The 24337-nt window shown below is 43.4% G+C and overlaps 1 protein-coding gene across 2 annotated transcripts in view; it reads left to right on the top strand.

The window, feature by feature from the left end:
* KLHL21 (kelch like family member 21) overlaps positions 1 to 24337 on the top strand; it is a 58001-nt gene that overhangs the window by 14093 nt on the left and 19571 nt on the right. Inside the window, exon 1 of one of the 2 annotated variants that reach the window (XM_066607346.1) lies at positions 4663 to 5070. The exons of the other annotated variant lie outside the window; for it this stretch is intronic. The gene's annotated coding sequence lies outside the window, so the exon portion shown is untranslated. Of the gene's footprint in view, positions 1 to 4662; positions 5071 to 24337 lie in introns of those variants that run through there. 2 annotated transcript variants of the gene reach the window in all.

Here is a 24337-nt window from a genome sequence, read left to right as displayed (position 1 = left end):
TTCTTGAAAACACATTTGAAGAGAAGGTGCTGGAAGGTGGGCCACCAGGCTGGAAAGCACCTACAATGTTACCGGCAAGTTTCAAGCAACTCATGAATTTGTTTTAAGTAACTTGTGAAAAACAACCCCGCTATCAGCAGACACCATCCAAATAGCTGACATGTGACTAGAAGTAAAAGCTACTGGAAACGGACGCTTTCCAGCTGCTAAATGCCCAGGTTCAGAACGAGGCGAGGACAGACAAAGAACGATTTTGGATTGCATGCTACATGGAATTGGAAGAAGCAAAAAAAAAAAAGGACACACCAGAGGGCTCTACACTCATGATAAAAAGCCTCGTGCTCCTTTTGCATCATGCTATGCCACCTAAATTTTTGATCAGAATGGTAAGGAATTACACAATCCTGAACAAATCAAGCATAGATGGCAGGAATATACAGAAGAACTGTACAGAAATGATCGCAGAAACCATCAACCGCAAACAGAAGAACCTGATATCCTGGAGTTGAGTGGGCACTGAATCCGCTACCAAATTGGACAGACACTGGAATCGATTGCATACTTGATCAGCTACTCAAACCACCTGCCAGTTTTTGTGACGCTTCCCAAAAAAACATGAGCTGCGAGAATGCTCTAACTACCGCATGAAAATTATACAAAAAGCCATAATGGAGCTACATGTTTGCATAAAATGTTGGTTGAGTTATGGCCTTTTTGTGACAATTATCAGCAATTAAGGTTATGGTTATACAGTGTTTAGATAAACCTGCCCATGTATGCGCCATAATGGCTCGTGGCACATATGGCAAATGTGGTTATAGGCGTCATTCAATTGACAGTGGTCAAAAGAGTGTCTTTTTGACCTTTTGTTGTGGTTGCAAACTTTTTTTTACTTTTACTGTAAGGCAGTATGTGTAAAACCCTACGTAAGTCATGCAGAGTATTACAGCTATGGAGCCGGCCTATAGGCATCTATGGCAGCGATGCTGTACTGCGCATAGTAGTGTATCTCACACACGCTGTTTTTCTGTTTTTGTTTAAATTTCCTGTGCTGCCGCTCCGCACCCATATTACGAGCCTGTGGAGAACAATGGGCTTTCTCACGCGTAATACGCGGCATAATAGAACATGCTGTGTTCTTTTTTGCACTCGTGTATAACACAATGCTTACACGCAAATGTGAGTCAAACAGGGAAAGGCAATGTATTTGATTGCCTGCGAATTACCGTGCATGTATCGCACACGTAATACACGGTAATCTTACGCTCATGTGAGCCTGGCCCAAAGGAAAGTGCAACAGACTGCGCTTTCCTATAAAGTGGATCCCCACAAAAAAAAACAACTAACTTGTCACTAATAAATAAATGTATTACCCATTAAATAACAATCTTGGACCAACTCTGCATTGTGCCATTCAAGTTATCCCTCCTTGACATGTATGAATTATATGACAAGGGAAATGGTAACACCATATTTGGTTTTTCATGGCTTTTTTTTCTTAGTTCAAAAACATTGCAGTCAGATGTGCCTTTAACCCCTTTAGGACTGTCCCTCTTTTTTTTCCATTTTCGTTTTTTCCTCCCCCTTTTAAAAAAAATCATAACTCTTTTATCTATCCATCGGCATAGACGTCTGAGGGCTTGTTTTTTATGGGCCAAGTTGTATTTTTCAATGGTACTATATAATGAATAGAGATGAGCAAACGTACTCTCTCTCTCCCCCCCACTTCCCGCTGCAACCCCCCCACTCACCCACGGCGCCCCCCGAATCTTTTCGTCCAAGTACGGAAGTACTCGAAAATCGCGGTAATCGGGCGAAAAAGGGGCGTGGCCGAGTACGCTCGCTCATCTCTAATAATGAACCATATAATGTACTGAAAATAATTTAAAAAATTCTTAGTGGAGTGAAATAGAAAAAAACCCAAAGTTCTGCCATCTTTAGGGGTCTTGTTTCTACGGCATACAAACTGCAATAAAAATGACCTGATAACTTTATTCTATGGATCAGTATGATCAATACTGATATCACTTTTATATTGTTTTTTTTGGCTGTCCTACTTTTTGTTTTTTCAAAAATATTACATTTTTTTTTAAAATTATTTTCTGCTGCCATCTTCAGACAGCTATAACTTTTTAATTTTTTTCGTTGACCTAGCTGAGCAATGTCTCACTTTGTGCAGGACGACTTGTAGTTTCTGTTGGTACCATTCTGGAGTACATGCGACTTTTTGATCACTTGTTATTACATTTTTTTTTCGGAGACGGGTGAGCAAAAAAAATACAATTATGGCGTTTTTTCTTTTTTTTCTGATGACGTTCACCTTGATAGATCAGACTTTAACGGATGCAGCGATAGCATATATGAATTTTAGTTTTATTATTTAGATTTTTATTATAAATATGGCAAAATGGTTTTTATTTAAACTTTTATTACCTTATTACTTTTTTTTTTCTTCTAAATTGTGAAACTTTTTTAAACTTAATTTTTACTTAGTCCCCAGAGGGAACAAGAACTTGCGATGCCTTGATCGCTCCTGCAATAGCATTACATTATACTGTGATCTGCAAGGCCTCAGGCATGGCTTGATAGGCATTCTGCTGAGACAGCCCTGGGGCCTTTCAGAAGGCCCCTGGCTGCCATGACACCCGCACGGCTCCCTGTAATCTCATCACGGGGTGCCATATCGAATATGTCGCTGTCAGAATTGACGGCAGCATTAGGGTTAACCATTCCGGTGAGTCGTGCAGCTTATTGGAGCTGTTGCCACCAGATGTCCCCTGTAAGAAGCAGCCGGCACCCACATTGCATGGAGGGAGATCATACACACCCTAAACGTGTGTCGTTAAGTGGTTAAAGGGGGTGTGTCACCTATATTTTTTTATTAATTAAAACCAGAGAGTGAAACTATTTAAATTTTTCTAATCTGTTTTTACATTTTTTTTAAAATTCCGTTGTCCATACATGAATATGGAGATGGCCGTCTTGCCGGAGTTGCTTTTAACAACATTTAGAGGTATGATTTACAGCAGCTTCATGGGCCATTCACACAATGGGCAGGAGGGGTCCCACTGACTTGTATGGAAGATTGTTCTAGACATGCTCTAAAAATGCAGGATTTAGAATATTTTTTTTTAAATATAGATCGTGGCTGAAAATAAATTATGTTGAACATAAAAACTTTATTGATATAAAAGCGAACAATTTAGCATTCGCCGTTGAGGTATTTGCATGTGTTTAGACTGAACGATTGGCATTCATTTTTGCTCATTTGAATGATCTTTTAACGTTAATAGTTCCGTCTAGTAAGGGCCAAACTCAGTGCTTGCAATCGACTCTCCACTCTGGTTCACAAAGGATGCCCCGAATGGATCCCTTTATTAGACCAGTATACATACCTCCCAACTTTTTGGACCAAGAGGGACACTTATGGTTCATTATGTTAAAGATTAACTTTCCCATGCATATCTACGTGTTTGCATAGTTTTAATTAAAATATGAGTGCAAAAATCATCAGAATATAGACATTTTTAAGATCCAAATTGCATCATATGGTGGATTAGTACATAAATTGGGGTCTAATATACAATTAGGAAACATATAGATAGTTTTTTGGAGCACTATGGTAAGTTTATTAATGCAAATCTATTTCCTAGGTTGGGTCAAGACTTGTGAGATATGTGTATATGGTATATACTTGGCAAGGTTTCGGTATAACTGATCCATGACTTGGATGGATTTAAAAGGCAGGCTATCATGCACTTTACTCACTCCCTTTATCGACAAAGCCCTCCACAGCGCAGCGCCCCCTATATTGCCTCCCTCATCTCAATCCATCACCCAGCCCGGGCTCTCCGCTCTGCTAATGAAACCAGACTGCGCGCCCCTCTAATTCGAACTTCTCATTCCCGCCTCCAAGACTTCTCCAGAGCAGCACCAGTCCTCTGGAACGCACTACCAAAGGCTACCCGGGCAATCCAGGACTCGCAGAACTTCAGGCGTGCTCTAAAAACGCACCTCTTCAGGGAGGCATACCGCATTCCCTAAACATACCCCTCGGTACTCCGCCTGATAGCATGCTCCCTGACCTACTGACTGCAATCCCTGCTAGCCATCATAAACCGCTCCTGCAGTCATACCGATTCTACAGTCACACGGCTAAATGTCTGACCATTGTCTGTGTGTATAGCATCCCTCACACTCCACCTCGCCATACCGTGCACATCTCCAGCCCCTTTACCTTCTGTATCACCCCATTACTTGTAGTATGTAAGCTCGTTGGAGCAGGACCCTCACCCCTATTGTTTTCATCAACTGATTACTATGTAACCGCGGTTCTGTAATTTTTGTGCTTTCGTCTTTCTGTATTCCCCCTGTCTATGTAAGCGCTGAGGAATATGTTGGCGCTATACAAATAAAGATTCTTCTTCTTATTATTATTGCATCAGGATCCATCTGCTCATTGACTTCTAGCACAGAACACCTAAACCACTCAAACATATGCCAAAAAGTCACTTTCTTTTTACAACCCCCCCCCCTTTCCCATAGAGCGGTTACGGTATATGTTTGAATGTTCATTCTCAAAAAAAAACTATACGTCAGAGGTTATGGCCCCATATGGTGCGAGCTGCACCTTCTCTGGCTCCTCCTCTGAACTGTCAGAAATGGTAGGGCCCAGTCGAAGCACAGACAGGCAGGACTGACACCAGCAGAGTGCAGCCTGCATACCAGGACAATGCTATTCATTCAGGTCGGATTATACCATCACCATGCAAAGTGGGGGGAGGACTCAGCTTCCATCTCCTAAATACAAAAGCTTCTGAAAACGCAGCATCATTTTGCACCACTTTGTGTGTTTTTTACATCAGGATACGAGGGCGGGGGGCTAACACATTGTGCTGCACTGACACATTTTTGAAGCTTTGGAGGAAGACCGCGGCCCCCCTACGTCTCCAGCAGTACGACGGCCCTGGTTTAACTGCACTAGCTGCAGCAGAAATAGCACAGGGAGAGGAATGCCAGGACGCTTAGCACATAGGCTGCTGCCGAGGTGAAGCCATCGCTGCGCGCTGTGTAAGTAAAATCCTAGCCGTTATTTATATAGCGCCGACTTATTCCGCAGCTCTCTATGACCACCATGAGCAGCGGGCTTCGTATATAGCTAAACAAAGTGTAACAATACTAACCAAAACATCTACTAACAATGAAACAAAAGAGGAGAGGACCCTGCCCCACAGAGCTTACACTCTAATCATGTATGACAAAGTTTATACCGCCAGCAGCCAGACTCTGAGCACTTGCCCACTGAGCCGGGTTATCTGTGTATCAATGCGCCGGACCTGAGCATTTGTTACATGTCAGAATTGGAAACCTAAGCAGCCCGGTCAGTATTTTGGGATGGGAACCTGCCTTGCTATTTTTTGGTCTTGTAAGGCTTGCATCGCACAGAGCGCGTTCTATGTGTGAGCGCGACAATTTACAGATAAGATACTGGCCAACAACCAAACACTTTTATAGCTTACAGACAAAAACAAAAAGACGGAGCAGTGGGCTCTGGAAAGAAGAACAACTAGCAAAAAAGTACTTTTTTTTAATTATTATTAAGGTTGCAACCTTATTGTCACAGACAATTGAGAACAGAGAGTAATAGCGTGTACTTAAAGAGACATGCCCACTCTTCTCCTATGTCTATAAATACTGTAATTGTAATCCACCCCAAAATAACAATTCTAGGACACTTTTATTAGAACTCTGTGCTGTGCTGTTCTTTTATTATTCCTACTAGAAGTAGATGAATATATATATAGTGTAACCATTCAGGGGGTGTCCCTACGCATTCTGATATTGTCCAATCAGTGCTGTGTGTGTCTGTTTAAGAACACACCCCTTTGACAAGAAGCATGGTAGTTGTCAATTTCCAGGATGAATAATATAGGAACACTGTTAGAAAAAAGGTCCTCCAGAATTGTTATTTTAGAAATTGTTATTTTACAAATACAATTATTTACTGAAATATCTAATTTCAGTAACTAAATATCCCCTTCCCACTTCAGGGTGTAAGTTTACGTTCTGGCTGCGAAGGAATGGCTGGAAATGGACGTAAACTTACGTTCTATGGATGGCACAGGCTTATAAGATAAGACCACACTATCCACAGCCAGCCTCCTGCTGCAACAGTGGGGATCGGTAAGAACACTTATTCCCACCGTTAACACCTTACATCAACATTGATCGCGGAGTGTGAATGACTCACAGGACGGAGGGCGCTCCCTCTGTGATATCTTCAGTCCTCCACTATGTAAATTGCGGAGGGCTGATGGGTTGCCTTGGCCTATGATAGCAATGAATAGTGATAAATGCATTGCAGTACTGCAGTGTATTATCAGAGCGACCAAAGGATCGCAAATTCAAGTCCCCTACAGGAAGATAAAAAGTGTAAAAAAAATAAATAAATTAAAAATGGTTAAAAAAAACAACTTTTTTGCACACTTTGCTTCCTTTGTTTGATAACAAAATAGAAACATTGAAATAATCACATTTGGTATTGTCACATTCGTATCAACCTGTACAGTAAATTGAACCCACTATTTATCTGGCATGGCAAATGCTATAGAAAAATGTGAGCCAAAATTCTTTTTTTTCATTTCATCTCCCCCAAAAATGCAATGAAAGTGATATAACAGCCATATGTACCACATTGGTAAAGTTCCATCAATGGAAAAATAATACATTATATGTACCCATAAAAATGGGTACAGCTTGCTTCGCAAAAACAAGCCATCATATGGCTATGTTGATGGAAAATCCCCAAAAACAAATAATTTTTTTTTTCATCTTCCCTTATCAGAAACTTTTTTACATTATGTGCTGAATTTGTTGAAATTCAATGTAAATGGGAACATTCCTAAAAATTACAAAGTCTGACTAATTGTGTGGCTTGAGCTGTATTGTAACTAATTACTGTCAGGATCTAAATGGTTTTTAAAGGGGTATTCTGGGTACAGACTTAAGCCCCATTTACACAGGACGAGTGTCGGGCAAACGATGTGTCTCCGCGACCCTGCACAGGAGCTAGCACAGCTGGATGGTTCACGGAGCAGCCAGCAGAGGGGCGGGGCAGTGCAGGAGATTTCTCTCCTCTCACTCCCCCGCCCCTCTCCGTTCACCTAACACAGCCGCCGTTCACTACTGCACGGCCGCTGTTTAAGCGGATTGATGAGCTTCATTGCTGATCTTTTATGCTGCATAAACAATGGACGATGAGCTCATCACTCATGATTCAGTTTAAACAGCGGCCGTTCTGTAGTGAACGGCCGCTGTGTTATATGAATGGAGAGGGGCGGGGGAGCGAGAGGAGAGAAATCTCCTGCACTGCCCCCCCCCCCCCCCACTGGCCACCTAGTGACTCTGCTAGCTCCTGTGCAGGAGCGCGGAGAGATGGGGACGAGTGTCGGGTATCGTTTGCCCGACACTCGTCCTGTGTAATTGGGGCTTAACATTTGGAAATCTAATGTACATCACAGTAAGTCATTTTGTAATAGGTTCACTGTTCTGGGTCTAGATACTTTCTTCATTTTGATCATCTACCTGAAAAATCTTTCCACTTTCTCTGACATCTTGTTTGCATTTGCTACTTCCTCCCCTATTCATAGCTGCCAACTTCCTGTGAGCAGTGCATGATGGGAGGACAGGAGTGGAAGCACTGCACTGTATTGCTCATGTACATCTCAGATTGCCAGAGGGTTCTATCCGTCTGCTCCATCAGCTTTCTATGGCACTCGGAGAGAGTTAGGTTGGTTCTAGTAAGTTGTAGTGACTGTGGGCGGAGCTACAGTGTAGGCCAATAAGCTTTATGCATGCTGGAAGTTGTAGGTAAGTCTATTGCTATGTTTATTGTGGAAGTGATGTATGTAAACATGGCAGTGGATTGGCGGCTGCACAGGACAAAGGAGAGGGTCCAGAGTGGTAGATCAGGTTGGCTCTTCTTAGCTGTACCTCTTAGTGGAAATTCTGTAAAATTCTGAAATCTGAGCTCCTCTTCTTCCTCCTCCCTGCCCCTCTCTGTAGGTGCTTGTGGTGGACAGGGATCAGAATGGGCACTCTGATTAGTCTGCGGCCATGAAACCCTAAATGCAGCACTCTGTGATGCAATGTATATTTTAATCACAGCCAACATATACTTTAGCAGCAGTTTGTGTTACTGTGGCTCTTTTGTGGAATTGGACCAGACAGGCTAGCCTTTGCTCCCATACATGTCAATGAACCTTGGGAGCCCATGACCTTGTCGCTGGCTCACGGGTTGTCTTTCCTCTGACCACTTTTGATGGGTACTAACCATAACATGCTAATAACACAAGACCTGCTGTTTTAGAGATGCTCTCACCGAGTTGTCTAGCCATCACAATTAGTCCCCTGTGAAAGTCCTTCATATCCTTACACATCAACTTCTAGAATCTCTAATTGGGTCGCCATTACTAGTGGTGTACCACAGGGGGCAGTACTGAGCCCTATTCTTTTTAATATATTTATTAATGACCTGGTATAAGGATTACACAGTAAGAGAACAATATTTGCAAATGAAACAAAAGTATGTAAAGTAATTAGCTCAAGAGAGGACAGAATGCGGTTGCAAGTAGATCTGGATAAGTTGGGGGTTTGAGCAGAAAAGTGGCAAATGAGGTTTAACACTGATAAATGTAAAGTTATGTACATGGGCAGAGGAAATACATGTCATATTCTGGCTTTGGTTTACAATTCCCAATCATTATTACAAGACTTGTTTAAAAAGTCAAACATTAATTTGCAGGAGTGCTGCCTTCCAATAGGTGGCGCTGCAGAGGTATTATTCAATCTTCCCATTTACCATTACACACTAAATGGGAAACCATTGGATAAACTGACATGGAAAAAGAATTTGGGATTTTAGTTAAAGGGAACCTGTTACGCCTCCTAACAGAACCATAACTTAGTTTATAATGCTGTTGGAACGTGAAAGGTTCCCTTTAACTGTAATCTTAACTGGAGCAACCAGTGTCAGGCAGCTGCTGTCAAGGCAAATAGGTCCATGAGCTGCATCAAAAGAGGTCTAGAGGCACATGATGAGAACATTGTTCTTTCTATTTACAAGTCACTGGTCAGACCACACATATGATATTGTGGACAGTTGTCAGCACCAGTACTCAAGAGGGACCTATCAGAGTGGGTTCAAAGATGGCAGCTAAAGTAATAAATGGAATAGGAGGACTACAATACCCAGAGAGGTTATCAAAATTGGGGTTATTTCATGTAGAATAAAGATGGTTAAGGCTAGTCTCACACGGGCGTACTGTCATTGCGTGTTGTGTGCAGTGCCAATAGCCTATTGATTGTATTGGGCAACTGACACCTGCGTTTTCTTTTGTGCACGTATTACTAGCACAAACAAAAAAATTGTAGCATGTTCTAATTTAGTGTGAATTATGCATGCATAAACTCCAAAAGAGTGCATGGGCATTGACGTCACACAAGTACGCATGTCATTGTATATTTGCTGTGAGCCCACGTGTGGCATGCCGGAACACAAGATCAACCTAATAACTAATATATATATATATATATATATATATATATATATATATAATCAGGGGACAATACAGAGATCTTTCCCATCATCTGTTTATACCCAGGACTGTGACTGTAACAAGGGAGCGCCCTCTACGTCTACACTAACATAGAAGGGGGTTCTTTACTGTAAGAGCAGTGAGACTGTGGAACTCTCTGCCTGAGGCAAACTCACTAAAAGAGTTTAGGAGGGGCCTGGACGCCTTTCTTGAGCATTACAATATTACATATTCTAGTCACTGATTACTTCAGAAGGGTCGGTGACCTAGGGATTATTCCGATTGACAGAATGAAGTTGAGAGGGAATTTTTTTTCCCTAAAATGAGGAAAATCTTTCTCTAGATCAACATTGCAGGATAATTGGCTGGACTGCACATGTGTCTTTTTTGTCAGCCTTACATACTATGTTAACTGACTGACTGTTCATAAGGAGGAGGAGGAAGGAGCAGTATGGTGGCTCAGTGCTTAGCACTGATGCCTTGTAGCCCCTACTCTGAAATCTGACCAAGGACAACATCTGCATGGAGTTTATATACTCTCCCTGTATTTGTGTTGGTTTCCTCCCACACGACAAAAACAAAATAGGTGAATATATATTGTGAGCCCCAATGGGGACAGAAAATATCAAGTTATCTATGAAACACAGGGAGAACATAAAAACTTATGTAGATGTCAGATCTTAACCTGGGACCCCAGCGCTGTAAGGCAACAGTGCTAACCACTGAGCCACAAAAGGATCACAACAAATTTTAGGGGAATTAGTCCAGTTCCGATTTGGTTTGAATTAATTATTTTTGGCTTTGAATTAAACTTTTTGGCAAACCAGCCGAACTGAACTTTTAAAAAGTTTGCGCAACAGAACTTGTGACATACCCAGTTGATGCCTAATATATAAGATTGAGGAAGCAGATATAAGCTTTTCTTATTTTGTCACACTTGCCCAACTCTAACCAAAACTATTTGTTACTGTTCAGTGAAGAAAGCCTTTATCTCTGTTACCTCCATTGACATCTGTGGTTTGTACATTGGTAAATGTTGTAGGGGAAGCAGACTTTTAATGTGAAACATGAAGGAAATGTCTTAGAAAATGTTTCCTACCAAATATCAGAATAAACAATTGTAAAAAGAAAAAAACATTACAGCTGAAAAAACGCAATTCTTAACAAAGTAATTTTTTTTAGTACATTGCAAATATTTTAGATTAGCATGCAACACCTGTATAAAGAAGGGTGTTGTCCCTCCTTAAAGGGGTTGTCCCGCGCCGAAACGGGGGTTTTTTTTTTTCAATAGCCCCCCCCCCCGTTCGGCGCGAGACAAACCCGATGCAGGGATAAAAAAAAAAACCAAACGGGTAGTACTTACCCGAATCCCCGCGCTCCGGTGACTTCTTACTTACCTTGTGAAGATGGCCGCCGGGATCTACACCCTCGGTGGACCGCAGGTCTTTTGTGCGGTCCATTGCCGATTCCAGCCTCCTGATTGGCTGGAATCGGCACACGTGACGGGGCGGAGCTACGAGGAGCCGCTCTCTGACACGAGCGACCCCATTCAGAAGGGAGAAGACCGGACTGCGCAAGGGCGTCTAATCGGGCGATTAGACGCTGAAGATTAGACGGCACCATGGAGACGGGGACGCCAGCAACGGAACAGGTAAGTATATAACTTCTGATAACTTCTGTATGGCTCATAATTAATGCACAATGTACATTACAAAGTGCATTAATATGGCCATACAGAAGTGTATACCCCCACTTTGTTTCGCGGGACAACCCCTTTAAGGAGAGCACTCAAAAAGTGTGTGAAGACACCTAGGGGGTGAGTGGGTCGGGGGATGGCATAGTGTGTCCCCAAGGAAAGCACCCAGAAGGGGTGTGAGAAGACACCTAAGAGGTGAGTGAGGAGACTTATAAGACCATGCTAGCTCCTCTGGGTAATTTATGGAAATAAGGAAGATGGAACAATACCTCTGCAGCGCCACCTTTTGGATGGCAGCATTCCTTCAAATCAATGTGCGACTTTTTAACAAGTCTGTAAAACAATGATTGGGAATAGGAAAACACACAGCCTGTGAGCTCTAATTGGCTGAGCCAGAGATTTGGCATTGAGCCAGCGCTGAGAAACCAATCACAGCAATCTATTGCTGGAGGCGGGGTTCTCAAACCTTCTTACAACAGTAGATGATCTGTCAGTGCAGGTGAAGCCTCGAGCAGCACCAGAGACCAGCAGCCGGGACCCGGACAGCACCTGCAAGGTGAATATTGCTTTTTTTTCCCATCTAGTTTAGCTAGGGCTGATTTTCGGGGTAGGGCTTATATTTCAAGCCCTCTCCCCAAAAATTGGTGTGTGGTTAACACTGCAAAAAAGCGGCATTACCATATATTCTCAAGTATAAGCCGAGTTTTTCAGCACATTTTTCTGTGCTGAAAAAGCATATTCGGCTTATTCTTGAGTCAGGGAAGGGTTAGAAGAAAAAAAAAAAACCTCCATACTCACCTCTCAGCCAGCGTCTGTTTCCCCGGCAGCGATGTGGCAAGTTGCTAGAATCCTCCTTGCTGTCCTCTCTGCTCAGCTCTGTCATCCCCCGCTGTCAGCTCTGTGATTGATTGTGAATGATCGAGCGCCGGCTGTGATTGGCCGGCGCTTGACCCAATCACAGCGCTTCCTTCCACAGCACTGATGGCGGGGGATTTGAAAGCTGAGCAGGGAGATGACAGTGGGGAGAATTCCAAAGCAGCGGCAAGCTCATCTCCCTCCTCTGCTTTCAAATCCCCCGTCGTCAGTGCTGTGAAGGATCGAGCACTGGCCAGCGCTCGATCAAATCACAGTGCTAACGGCGAGCGACAGCCAATCACAGCCGGCGCTTGATCATTCACAGCCTATCACAGCGCTGACGGTGGGAAATGACAGAGCCGAGCAGAGAGGACAGCGGGGAGGTTTTTAGCAACTTGCTGCACGGCCACCCGGGACACAGACGCCGGCTGGGAGGTGAGTATGGAGGGTTTTTTTTCTTTACCCAGCATATACTTAAGTATAGCTCGGCTTATACTCGAGTCAATAAGTTTTACCAGTTTTTCGTGGTAAAACTTATTGACTCAGCTTATATTTGGGTCGGCTAATACTCGAGTATATACGGGTAAGTTGTGCCACGTTTTCAGCAGTACTGAAACTGCTGCCCATTCATTTCAATGGGCGACTCAGGGCCGAAAACGGCCAAAGATAGGACATGCATCACAGCGCAGTGTTGAAGACGCTGCGTTTTGACACTTGTGTTTACAGTCCCATTAAAATTAATGGGAGCGTTGTATAGCATTTAAAGCTGCGCTGAAAAGGCAGCGCTAAACGCTGTAAAAAACATCCGTGTGAAGAAAGCCTAAGGCTGACTGTCCACGGGGGAAATATCACTGCGTTATCCGCGGCGATAATCCGTCCGCGGGTAACGCAGTGAACACTTTGCATAGGCTGACTATGGAAAGTGCAGCCCAACATCCACGAGCGGAGAATCGTAGAAATCACTGCATGCTACGATTTGTTGCGATTCTCTGCGGTGAACCTATCTATTAGGTAGGCTAATTGCGAAGACCTGTCGGTGCTCCCCCTCCTTCCCCGTGGCAGAATATCCCTCGCAATATTCCGTCACGGCCGTGGATAGGCAGCCTTACTTGTCTGGACATCACTCTGCACTCCTCAATCTGATATTTGTGTATCTTGGCTGCCTCTTGTGGACATAATAAAAACTACACATATTAAAGAACAAATGAATAAAATCAAAGAACCAGGCCTAGACTTTGCATACCGTACAGCGATCACCAATCAGTCTTGATTTCTCCCTATCTGGTTTATTTCCACTACTATATACAAATAGAGTATTAAAAGTAAACCAGATAACCTCCCAGTAAATAGCCCTAGGATATAGTAAGATGGCACGCCCTGTATATCGGTAGACAGGGTGTCTTCTGGAGTGAAGACAAGATTGATCACATGGTTAGTTCTACACTACTTTTCTTAAGCTGGCCAGACATACTAAAGATACTTTTACACAAGGTGATTTTCGCTGGAAACCGCAAACTGGGGCGATAGTCTTCCTGCGTACAAGTGGCTGCTGACAAGGTACTGAATGGCAAATTGCTCATTTGTTGGAGTCACTTGTTTTTTAAAAACCAAGTGACTGTCAGACTGTGAACAGGAGTCGCTCAATCTTTGAATGACTGCCTATTTACTGCAAATGGAGGTGGGCCGGAAAGACAAACGCTCCTGTGTAAAAGTACAGCAGCGACAGTAGCTGGGACGGCTGTCGGGCCCTAATGCGCCTGACACTTGTCCTGTGTAAAGGGATCTTGAATAAAAGTACACTATTGGTTGAACAACCGTTGGACAAACAATCGTCTGGTTTTGCGGATGCAGCCATATTACATTTTAGTCCATATTGGCTAGTTTGAACATCTTAAATGGCCATACATGCTTACTGATACCGGGTGACTGACGAATGATCTTTCTGAGAAAGTTTGTTTAAGGGAAGATTGTTCGTGGACGGAAAATAACTTGTGAAAACTAAAGATTTTTCGACTGACTATTGGACGATAAATTCAAGTGCAGCCAACTGATTTCTAGATCATGACGTTCTGCATCGCGCAATTAAAACATGTTACTCGACAAATGATTGTTTTAGTTGAAATCGTCCATTTCCATCAACTTTAATGAGTATGGACTCCCCTAGGCTGCTTTCACATATGCGTTCAGAAAACACTGCGTGAAACTGTAGCATTTTACCGTGATTTTGCATGGTGTTTTCAAACCCATGTTACAGCGGGGGGTTTTTTAACGCACCCCGTCACTGTGATAGGTGATCAGGTGCGCTAAAAAGCGCTAAAACATGCAAAAATAGAGCAGACTGCACTCAAAAAACGCAGCATTAGAAATACTGCATTGAAAATTAAATGGGCACTAACTTTTCAGGCAACTTCTGCTCATCTACTAGCTTGTGTTAGTCTCATCACTTCTGTTATACACTCGCATTAAAAACTTTGTTGCTTTACCACTGTATATAATGTTTCAAGTGGCTGCCACTGGGAGTTCCCTTCCAGCTTCTCTGCAATCCACTCTCTGTTGTTAGGTACAGAGCTTCTGTAGTAACAAGGACACAGGAACATCTCCTTAGCAACAGGGGACTCAGAGGCTGCAGGCTGACTGATCTGCAGACATTGTTACCTTCTGTATCACCCCATTATCTGTAGTGTGTAAGCTTGTTGGAGCAGGACCCTCACCCCTACTGTCTCCATCAATTGATTGATACATGTAACCGTGGTTTTTCTATGTTTGTTTCTTTTATCTGTTCTCCCCTGTTTTTGTAAGCGCTGCGGAATATGTTGAAGTTATGTAAATAAAGATTATTATTATTAAATCTCACGAAATTTGTGAATGGGGTCATACACATGAGATTTTTTTTTTCTTTCCTGCATCGCGGCATGTCCTATCTTTAGGTGTTCTCTCGGAACTCCTCGCATCGCCCATTGTTTTCATTGCGGCTGACACAGCATCGCATGGCATGCGAGGTGCATGTTAGTGTGATGCAATCCCATTGAAAACAATAGGAAACATTCAGTGGCAGAAGATCGCTACTTAGCTGAAATGATGAGATGCGGTTTTAACACAAAAACGACTCGCATCCGCGTGGACATCGCATATTGGCGAGCGCTATATAGGGCCCAGTCGCACGGTATGATATCGTACTCGCCCATGTGAAATTAGCCTTAGAAATCTACCCATTGTGATGAGTATGTTTGGCCTGGCAACATCACTAGAGCACAGTAAGATAATCGGATGCCAGACACATTGTAGCTGATCTCCAAAGGAAGCAAAAGAATGGGACAGGAAAATGCATCCTGCTGAATTCTTGTTTTTCCCTAACTTTAAGTTACAGAACAGATCTCTGCAACCATAGATATTAATTGTTGATGGATCTAAAATTCAGGTTTGACTGTAGTTAATACATCTTATATCATATCTGGTAAAAAAAAAGGTCAGGAGATTTGTTCTTTTAGATGAGAGGAGCAAAAGCGTCTGAGTCATGGTGGGTGGGCTTACTACTCCAATAAATTAGGGTCTCTGCCCCCATCACAGGTCCACAGTCACTGTAAATCCTCTTGCTACATATATGTGATGTCATCTGTCCTCACACATCCAGCATTATCACCCCTCCTGATATTTCACAGTTGTCTCACTTAGGGCTCATGTTGTGCATCACAAGTCATTTCCTTTTTCCTTCGCTGTGATTCTGCTCTTACGCTCGGCTTGTAGTAACTGTATATGGCTACTGCTTCCTGTGCATCCCACACGCCTTCAGAGTTGTCACCTCTTACTGTCTGTAGTAGTGCGAACGGATGACTCAGATCTGTCGAGATTGTGTTACAGACATAGAAGAATATTTTACATTACACAGGGGGATATTTCCAAAGCTTCTGCATAGCAACGGCACAACATGCACTCTAGGGACGAGCAGTTAAAGGGACATTCCATGCAGGTATAAAAATCATAATCCATGTCTAATAAAAAGAGCCCACTTGGTATGAAAGCAGCTTACATAGCCACACCATCCCCAGTTTTGTTAAAGTCCTTTGCTCATGACGACAACGCTTCTCCGTGCCCTATTACTCACATGTCACACGCAAGGCTCGCGGGCCAAATCTGGCCCACCTCTTCATTTTATGTAGCCCGCCGGCTGTGCAGCATTCCACTCACCCAGCCTGCAGGTCAAGTCCGGCAGCGACAATGCAGTCTGACCGCTGACTTCTCAAAACACAGCAGTCTTGCTGTTATTTTTTTATAGCATTATCCCCGCGGTATGAATAACATTTCAACTTTATTATATGCAGCGCTATGAATATAGTGTTTCCCAATATGTATGGTTTTTTATTTTGCTTTTGTTTCACTAGATTTGGATTCTTAATGGAAATATTTTTACAATAAACCTTCATTATTTTTAAATAAAAGAAAATTATTAAATAAAGTTTAAGTCCCACTAATACATTCCTATATTTACTAATAGGCAAATGCACATGGTAGACCCAGGGACTTCATAGGCCCCCTGCTGCAATGACAACTCATCGGCACTCTGCAATCACATCCTGGGCACTGGTGGATTAACTCTTTGTAATCCAATTTTGGATTCAGGGTATCCTAGGGGGTTCTCTCTGCCATTATAGAATGGCGCCATCTGCTGGCTAGAGCCAGTACTGTGGTATGGGACATGCAGGAGAGGCGGCCCCGACAGCAGAGCGGCCAGTAATATACAGTAAGAATACCCTGCCGGATGTCTTCCGACATTGGAGCTGTACAGCGTTCAATCAGAATCTCTGAAGTCATCAGACAGTGGATTGAAAAGGGTTAACAGAGGGTGCTTCATCCTTTTGTTAAACTCTTTAGGTGCCACGGTTGCAATTGACAACAGCATCTAAAAGGCTAAGTGGCCAGGATCAGAGATATCTCCAACCCTGACCATTGCAGCAGAGTGTCAGCTATATGTTACAGCTATGTATCATGTACTTTTGTTAGCCATTAAAAGGTATCATATGTACAAGATTACATGGTTTCTCTTGCTGGGAACAATCCCATTATGTTACCGCTGACACACAACACTGCAGATGGCGCTGTCATGGGTCCTGAGCTTGCACCCTCCTTGGGATGTAACCGCACGTCCAGGTGTTGAAAATTGCTTCAAATATTGACATACAGTTGCAGTCTTTTTCTGCAAGGGGTTAAGCTTCCCTTCCAATGTTTCTTGTTTTTTTTTTTTTACATTGTCTTCCAGGCTGTGAAATACCTAATATATGTTTGCCCATGCAGCAGGATTGCCAACTTGCATTTTTAGTTTCCTGAATAAATTATCCAAAAGTCATGGACAGCCAACCTTTATATGGACGCATTGGAAAAACCACACTTGGTGCTAAAGATTCTAAGCAGTACATGTCTACAGGATACTAATAGGATCTCATTACCAGGATTTACAGTCATAATAACCTACAGTACCACCAGCCTCAAATAGTTACAGATGCATCTCATATTCTTCACAGACACAGGAAAAAGTGCCCTATTTGCACGGACTGTCCAGGAATTTCTGGATGGTTGGCAACCCTGCTCTACAGTTGCATTGGACAGAGGAGGACTCATCCATTTTGCTATTGGGTGTCAAGGACCTTTGCAAAACTTGCCTCTAGGAGGGAACTGCATGTTTAGCAAACAAAGGGGTAGGGGATGGGTATAGTGGGGAAACAAATACCACGGTCATTCTGTCTCTGATTGGCAAATGGTGGTTACCCAACTCTTTGAGAAGACCACCCACCTTATTGAGGCAAGATTTCCTAGGTCAGATTTTCAGTTCCACCAATACATTATGTATATGACCACTTTGCAATGCAATTTTGAGTGTTTTTCGTCAGAGATTTCACTGTGCATTGCTGACTTTTGTGGAGGCTGTTAATGAGCCCCACCACTAGATGGGACTAGGGCCAATACAGATTGTTTTCCTTCATAGGGGAAATATAGACTTGTGCCTATTTAACCATTAGTAATATTTGCACTGCAGATCATGTCGCTTCTTATAAAGGATATGGATACTTTTAGGAGGGAAGATCAGGGCAGTAATACTTACCATTATGCTTAGTGTTTATATGTGACACATTTATATCCCCTTGCCGTATAATCCCTACTTGCCAGGCGTCATATAAGTGATAAAAGAAAAATCATTTGCTTCTCATACTGCAATAACCATGATAAATCACAAAAAAGAAACTTTTTTCTTAAAGAGGAGCCCCCCCCCCCCCCATATGGAGACCCCCTTCGATGCGTAGAGCAGATAATGCATAGGTATCACATTTGGAAGCCCATAAAAACATTTTAGGTATTGAAAATCCAAGAAAATGTGTTTTTCATACAGAGCAATAGACATTCAGGGCATACAAAAGATAGGTGAACGGTAACAAATGCAACGCGTTTTGGGGTCTTGGGTACCCCCTTTTCAAGCATACTTGCCCGGAGGAGAATGTATTATGTACCTGCCACCTTTTTATGAGGCCATAATGAATACGACTTTTGTCCCTATACTAATTCCTGAGCTTTTGTGACAGGAAATGTCGGCTATCAGATTTCGGAACGTGAAAAGGTGTTTGTTTTTTTTGTTTTATGTCTCTTTATTACACGTGACTTTTATGAAAAGCGGCTCCGAAATTTGAGCAGTGGAGATAATAGTCCAGATAATTGGCCACGAATCTTCACGGCAGGAAGCTGAAGGGATATGTTCTTATATTACAGATTTGTAATATAATACTGAAAGAAGTAGAGGCGATTCTGTATTCTATTACCCTGTTGTTATAGAAGGTGGTATAGCCGTGCTCAATTACATCATCCATTATTTTGTACATTTATGTACCTACAGATTAGGGCATGGAGGGCATCCTTCTTTGTGAGGAAAGAGTGTGTAGTGAAAAGCCTGGAGATTCAGTGTGTGGTGGTGTGAGGACGAGCGTGCCACCAAATGGTTGTTATTACAGGGGTTATTCCATGGCTCACTTTCATAAAAAAGTCCCAATATGATACTAATAGCTGTTTTAAGTTACCATTTGTAGTGTTTTTAGCATAAAAACTACATTTTTTTTCTTCCAGCTGGTGCTGCTGCTCATTTGTGGCAGCTAGCAATATAGTCCCCTCTTACCTCCCTGCAGAAGGAGTCTTCTCAGCTATACTGCTATGTACCGCAGATGCTGCTCCTTAACGGGCAAAAAGCTATTTCTATTGGCTGCTCTGCAGTGAACAGAGGACCGCTATGTAGAGGCCAGGTTGTGGGGAGAGTGACTGAGCATGTGCGTCCTCCAACACCACGCTCATTAGGTGGACAGGGCACTTGGATATACAGTCTGAACACTAGATGGCACCATTCTACGTAAGCCAATGTCAGAACAATGAACTGGATCATTTTTAACAGCATGTAAATGGCAACCACACATAGGGGTTTTCTGGGACCGACATATTGATGACCCATCCTTAGGATCAGTTATCACTATCGGATGGATGGTGATCTATTGCTTGGGACTCCCACCGATCAGTTGTTTGAAGAGGCCGTGGCGTTCGTGTGAGTCTCTTCTCCGGCATGTGACATAACATTCATCGGCCACATGGCCTGAGAGCAGCTCAGTCCTATTCACGTGAATGAGATTGAACTGCTATACCAAGCACAGCCGCTATGCAATGTACGGCACTATACCTAGTATGCACTGAAGTGACTGGGGCGCTTACCCTAGCACTAGAGATGAGCGAACTTACTCGTTTCGAGTAATTACTCGATTGAGCACCGCTATTTTCAAGTACTTCAGTACTCGAGTGAAAAGATTCGGGGGGCGCCAGGGGCGGGGAGAGGAGTGGCGGAGTGGGGGGTAGCAGCAGGGAACAGGGGGGAGCCCTCTCTCTCTCCCTCTCCCCCCCCACTCCCCGCTGCAACCCCCCACTCACCCACGGCGCCCCCCGAATTTTTTCGCCCGAGTACGGAAGTACTCGAAAATCGTGGTACTCGGGCGAAAAAGGGGCGTGGCCGAGTACGTTCGCTCATCTCTACCTAGCACTCAAGGCTCTTCAAACAGCTGATTGGTTATGGTCTTTAGCGGCAGACCCCAACCATCTGTTATTCATGACCTATCGTGAGGATAGATCAGCAACATCCTATGTCTTAGAAAATTCCTTCAATTTTCATGTTCTTTACTATGAATATGACCCTAACCAGCCTAAGCAAATAGGTGAATGGGGAGGTGAGTGTAGACCTTTTACTCTGTCCTATCCTATTCAAGGGGGTGCACATAGTGATACTAGACTCTCTGGTAATGGGATCTAATGGGACTTAAAGGGGTTGTCTGGAACTTTTTGGATTTTTTCTATCGATGACTTGTCAGAACAGGTCATCAATAGATAATTGGTATGGGTCTACCACTTGGGATCCTAACTAATTAGCTGATTCTCAGCGCTGTTGTCACTACGGACAGCATAGGAAACAGATTGTGCTGACTGTAGTGGTCTGGGTTGGTATTGCAGGCGCAGCTACTATTGAATTCATCAATATCAGATCGTGGGGGGACTACTCTCAGCCACCCATCAATCAGCTGTTTTAGGGGGCACGGATGAAGCTGTCTACCGCATCCTAGAACTCTGCAGCTGTGCGGTCTTCTCTATCACCTACTTGCACTCATCTATATGTTTAGTGCAACGAGGAAACAGAAAACTGAAACATCCGTCTTTTCCTGGGGATCCCCCTCTGGACCAATTTTAGCTGTATTTCAGAGTGAATGATCAGTGCAGGAGGCAGTAGGAGGAGAAGTGCTTGGTAAGTGAAGGATGGGGCACATTGCAAAGTTTCTTATATTCTCCCTTAATTTATGCAGTTGGTTGGAAACTGCAAAATTTAGAGTAGCATATTCTGTAATTTTATGTATCGTTCTTTTTCTCTCTTCCTTTTTTCATAGCTCCCAATATTCCTTAGAGGACGCCACTGTTTATGTATGCCAGGCTTAGTTCCCCCAATTCCATTCGCAGTTGTTCCCGAGAGGGAAGCCAGCAAGGCTCAGTGTGCAATGTATGAAAATTACACGCTGTACCACCAAAATTGTCAAACCTGGAGGGTACAAGTGAACTTTACTATCTGATAGCCCCCCCCCCCCCTTCATTTACATCGGGTAACAGTACTTACTATTCATTCTCCAGGCTGTGTTATAGGATTACAGTGTGAATTACTTTGTATCACTGCAATAAATGTCCTCTGTGTTCCTGTAGTGGTAAATAGACCTCAATGTTTGTGGAGTAAGTGGGGGAAGTCTATATTTTCACTCATAACCATCTGAATGGGCTGCCTTGTTCAGACATCTCAACTTCCAGGAACCCCCAAATATCCTGACCTGTGACATGACTAAGAGACAGACTCGAGTGTTCATGTGGTCCTGATATAGATAAATTTACTGTGGGCAGTGCTCCACACGGTCAGAAACCTAGATTTATTATATAGTACAGATCTTCTGTGTGGAATATCCAAACGTAAACTAGGTGGCAGTATGGAGTCAATAATCATTCTTAGTATTTCAAGACGTTACAGACTAAGGCCTCTGACACACTAGTGTTTTGTTCATCTATTAAAGAAATGAAAAGCATACGGACCTATATTAGTATGTGCTACCTCATTGAATAATGATTGCGTTGAAAAACTCATCCTATGTCCTATTCTGTATGTATCACGGAGGAGAATGCATGTGAATGTGCAGGCCGTCCGTGTATCAGACAGGAGTCCATGTGGTGTCCGATCCAAGTTGTACCCCAACCTCTCGCGAGCGATTTGCACACGCAGCAAGTGTGACCCTAGCCTTAGTCAAGGATCATGCCTGCCTTTTTACTGCTAATTAAAGGTCACATAGCTGTCCTCTGCTGTCATACAGTGTCACAAACCAGGGCTGACACTGAGTCTACACAAGCCATCATCTGACAGGTCAACTGTAAATATAATGAGTTGTGTAAGAGGGATTCCAGGCTGAGGCACCAGCATGTCCGGTTACTGCTACTTTATATAGCAGGGTGACTCTACCCAATTGGTACTTATCATCCGTGTATTATAGGATCCTTCTATCCTCCAGAATACAGATTAGATTTTGCATGTAAATGGAAAACATTGTCAATTATTCATGATCTGTATAATAAATACAATATTTCCTGGTAGGACTCCCTTAACTGTCTGTTTTCCCATATCTGATCCTCACTATTAAATGACATGTTCAAGTAGGGATGATACTTTTCATTTAAAGGAGAACCCTTCTTTTACTTCACTGGTGAACTGGCCATCCACAGAATACTTGCCTTTGGGCCAACAACCATGTTCCCCATGTTCTCAACAAACCTGCCTATTTAGGTCAGCAGAACAAGCATGTTTGTTTAACCCCGCAGTGACGGCCAATGCGCCTCTTTAATGAGCTCACTAATAGATTTTAAACCTGCACATACATGTTTTTAAGGTAGTGGCTTGGCTAACTACTGCCAGCCAGACTCCTGTGCTAACCACTGGTAGTGGATAAACCGCACAACCTGACAGTTTAACCCCTCGCATGCCACAAACAATAGTAATTGCAGGGTTTTATTGTATCTTGACGCCACCGGAACTGAGAGGTGGAGACGAAGCTGAGGCTGTTTGACAGCCAGGTCACGCCCCCAGTTGATGATGGGGTGCAGGTCCTTGTGAGTGTAGGCGATAAGTTTCCACAGGCGGACGCCGGACATGTAAGATTGCGAGCGGCTCCCTTGCATCCCTTTCCCTAGGCAGCATTGCAGTAGTGCTCCACCGCTGTGAGTGCCCCCGACAACAGTTGCATTTACAAGGGGTCATTTTTTATATTGTGGCGACGCCGATCTGACTTGAATTTCCCTGCGGTGATTTTTGAAGATGCAGGCCGCCGCTGTGAGTGCCCTCTCCGCCGCCGAACACACTTTCATTGCCCTGCATGGATTTTTCAAGGTGCCACCTGCTGCAAAGCTAAAAACATCTATAAAAACTTGGTATTGCAGTAATTGTGCTGATCCAGATAAGAAAATTATCATGTTGTTTTTACTGAATGGTGTTCACCATAAAAACTATGACAAAATTTCCGGGTGGGAAGGGTGTACCCTCTCTCTCCCCCAAAAAACTTTTCTAAACGTTGTATAACACATTATATGTACCCGAGTGGTGCCATTAAAAATGCAACTTGTCCCCACTTACCCCCCAAAAAAGCAAACAAACGGACCCTCATATGGCTATGTCAATGAGTTATGGCTCTTGCAACGCAATGATGAAAATCTCTTTATCCTTAGGGCAACATTAGGCTAGTCACTAAGGGGTTGATAGATGAGCCAAGTATCTGCCATTGACTTTGACCAAACTGGCACTGGGTTCGTCAAGCAGTGATATAATCAGTGTACTGGCAGTACAAACAGTATTCTGAGTGAGCGCATGCGGATTCTGACGTGTCTGCTGCCTCTATGATGACCGTGAGTACGTGTGTAGTACAACATGTGCCCTGTTCACAGCGTCATGCCCCACATGGGTCCATCGGGCATTGCAGGGGGTTAATCATTAATCACATCTGACTGCCATCACTTGTATGTGCCTAGAAGATAGTGTTAGAGATCCTTCACACGGGCATATTTGCGTGCGCAAGACGCAGAGTCTAAAACCCATTGATATCAGTGGGTTAGTTCTCATTTTGTGTGCGCATTTCTTGCATGTGCAAAGAAAAAAAAAAGAACATACTCTATTTTGTACACACCAAAGGGCGTCATAGGCGTGGGATCTGCAAACGTGCATGCAATACGCAATGGGGTGCACGAAATAGGCCGCAATTCTGTGCGAAAAAGAACACATCTGGGCCTCATTAGGCTAAATAGCCTTTTAAATCAAGGTGGGGAGGCATCCCCCGCCTATGTGAACATGCTCTGTGAGTGCAAAAGGTACGGTAAGATGTGCCGATACATGCGCAAATGTGTGGGGGAACCCTTAGGCCTAATTCCTCCTGACAGATTTCTGCCACGTTTCACACGTCGGAAATCCGCGGTGTTATCCTGCAGCTATTGGGTTCTAATAGCTTTCTGCCTTGCAATGTTCACACTGTGGAATTCTGCAGCGTGAAAGAAATCGCAGCATGTTCTAATTGCCCTGCAGCTTCCATTGTAGTCAATGTAAGCCCTCCGTCAC

The sequence above is a fragment of the Eleutherodactylus coqui genome, chromosome 6 (genome assembly GCF_035609145.1).
Source record: "Eleutherodactylus coqui strain aEleCoq1 chromosome 6, aEleCoq1.hap1, whole genome shotgun sequence".
Classification (NCBI taxonomy): Eukaryota; Metazoa; Chordata; class Amphibia; order Anura; family Eleutherodactylidae; genus Eleutherodactylus; species Eleutherodactylus coqui.
The sequence above is the reverse complement of the archived record's forward strand: the minus strand, read 5'-3'. Positions and strand labels throughout refer to the sequence as shown.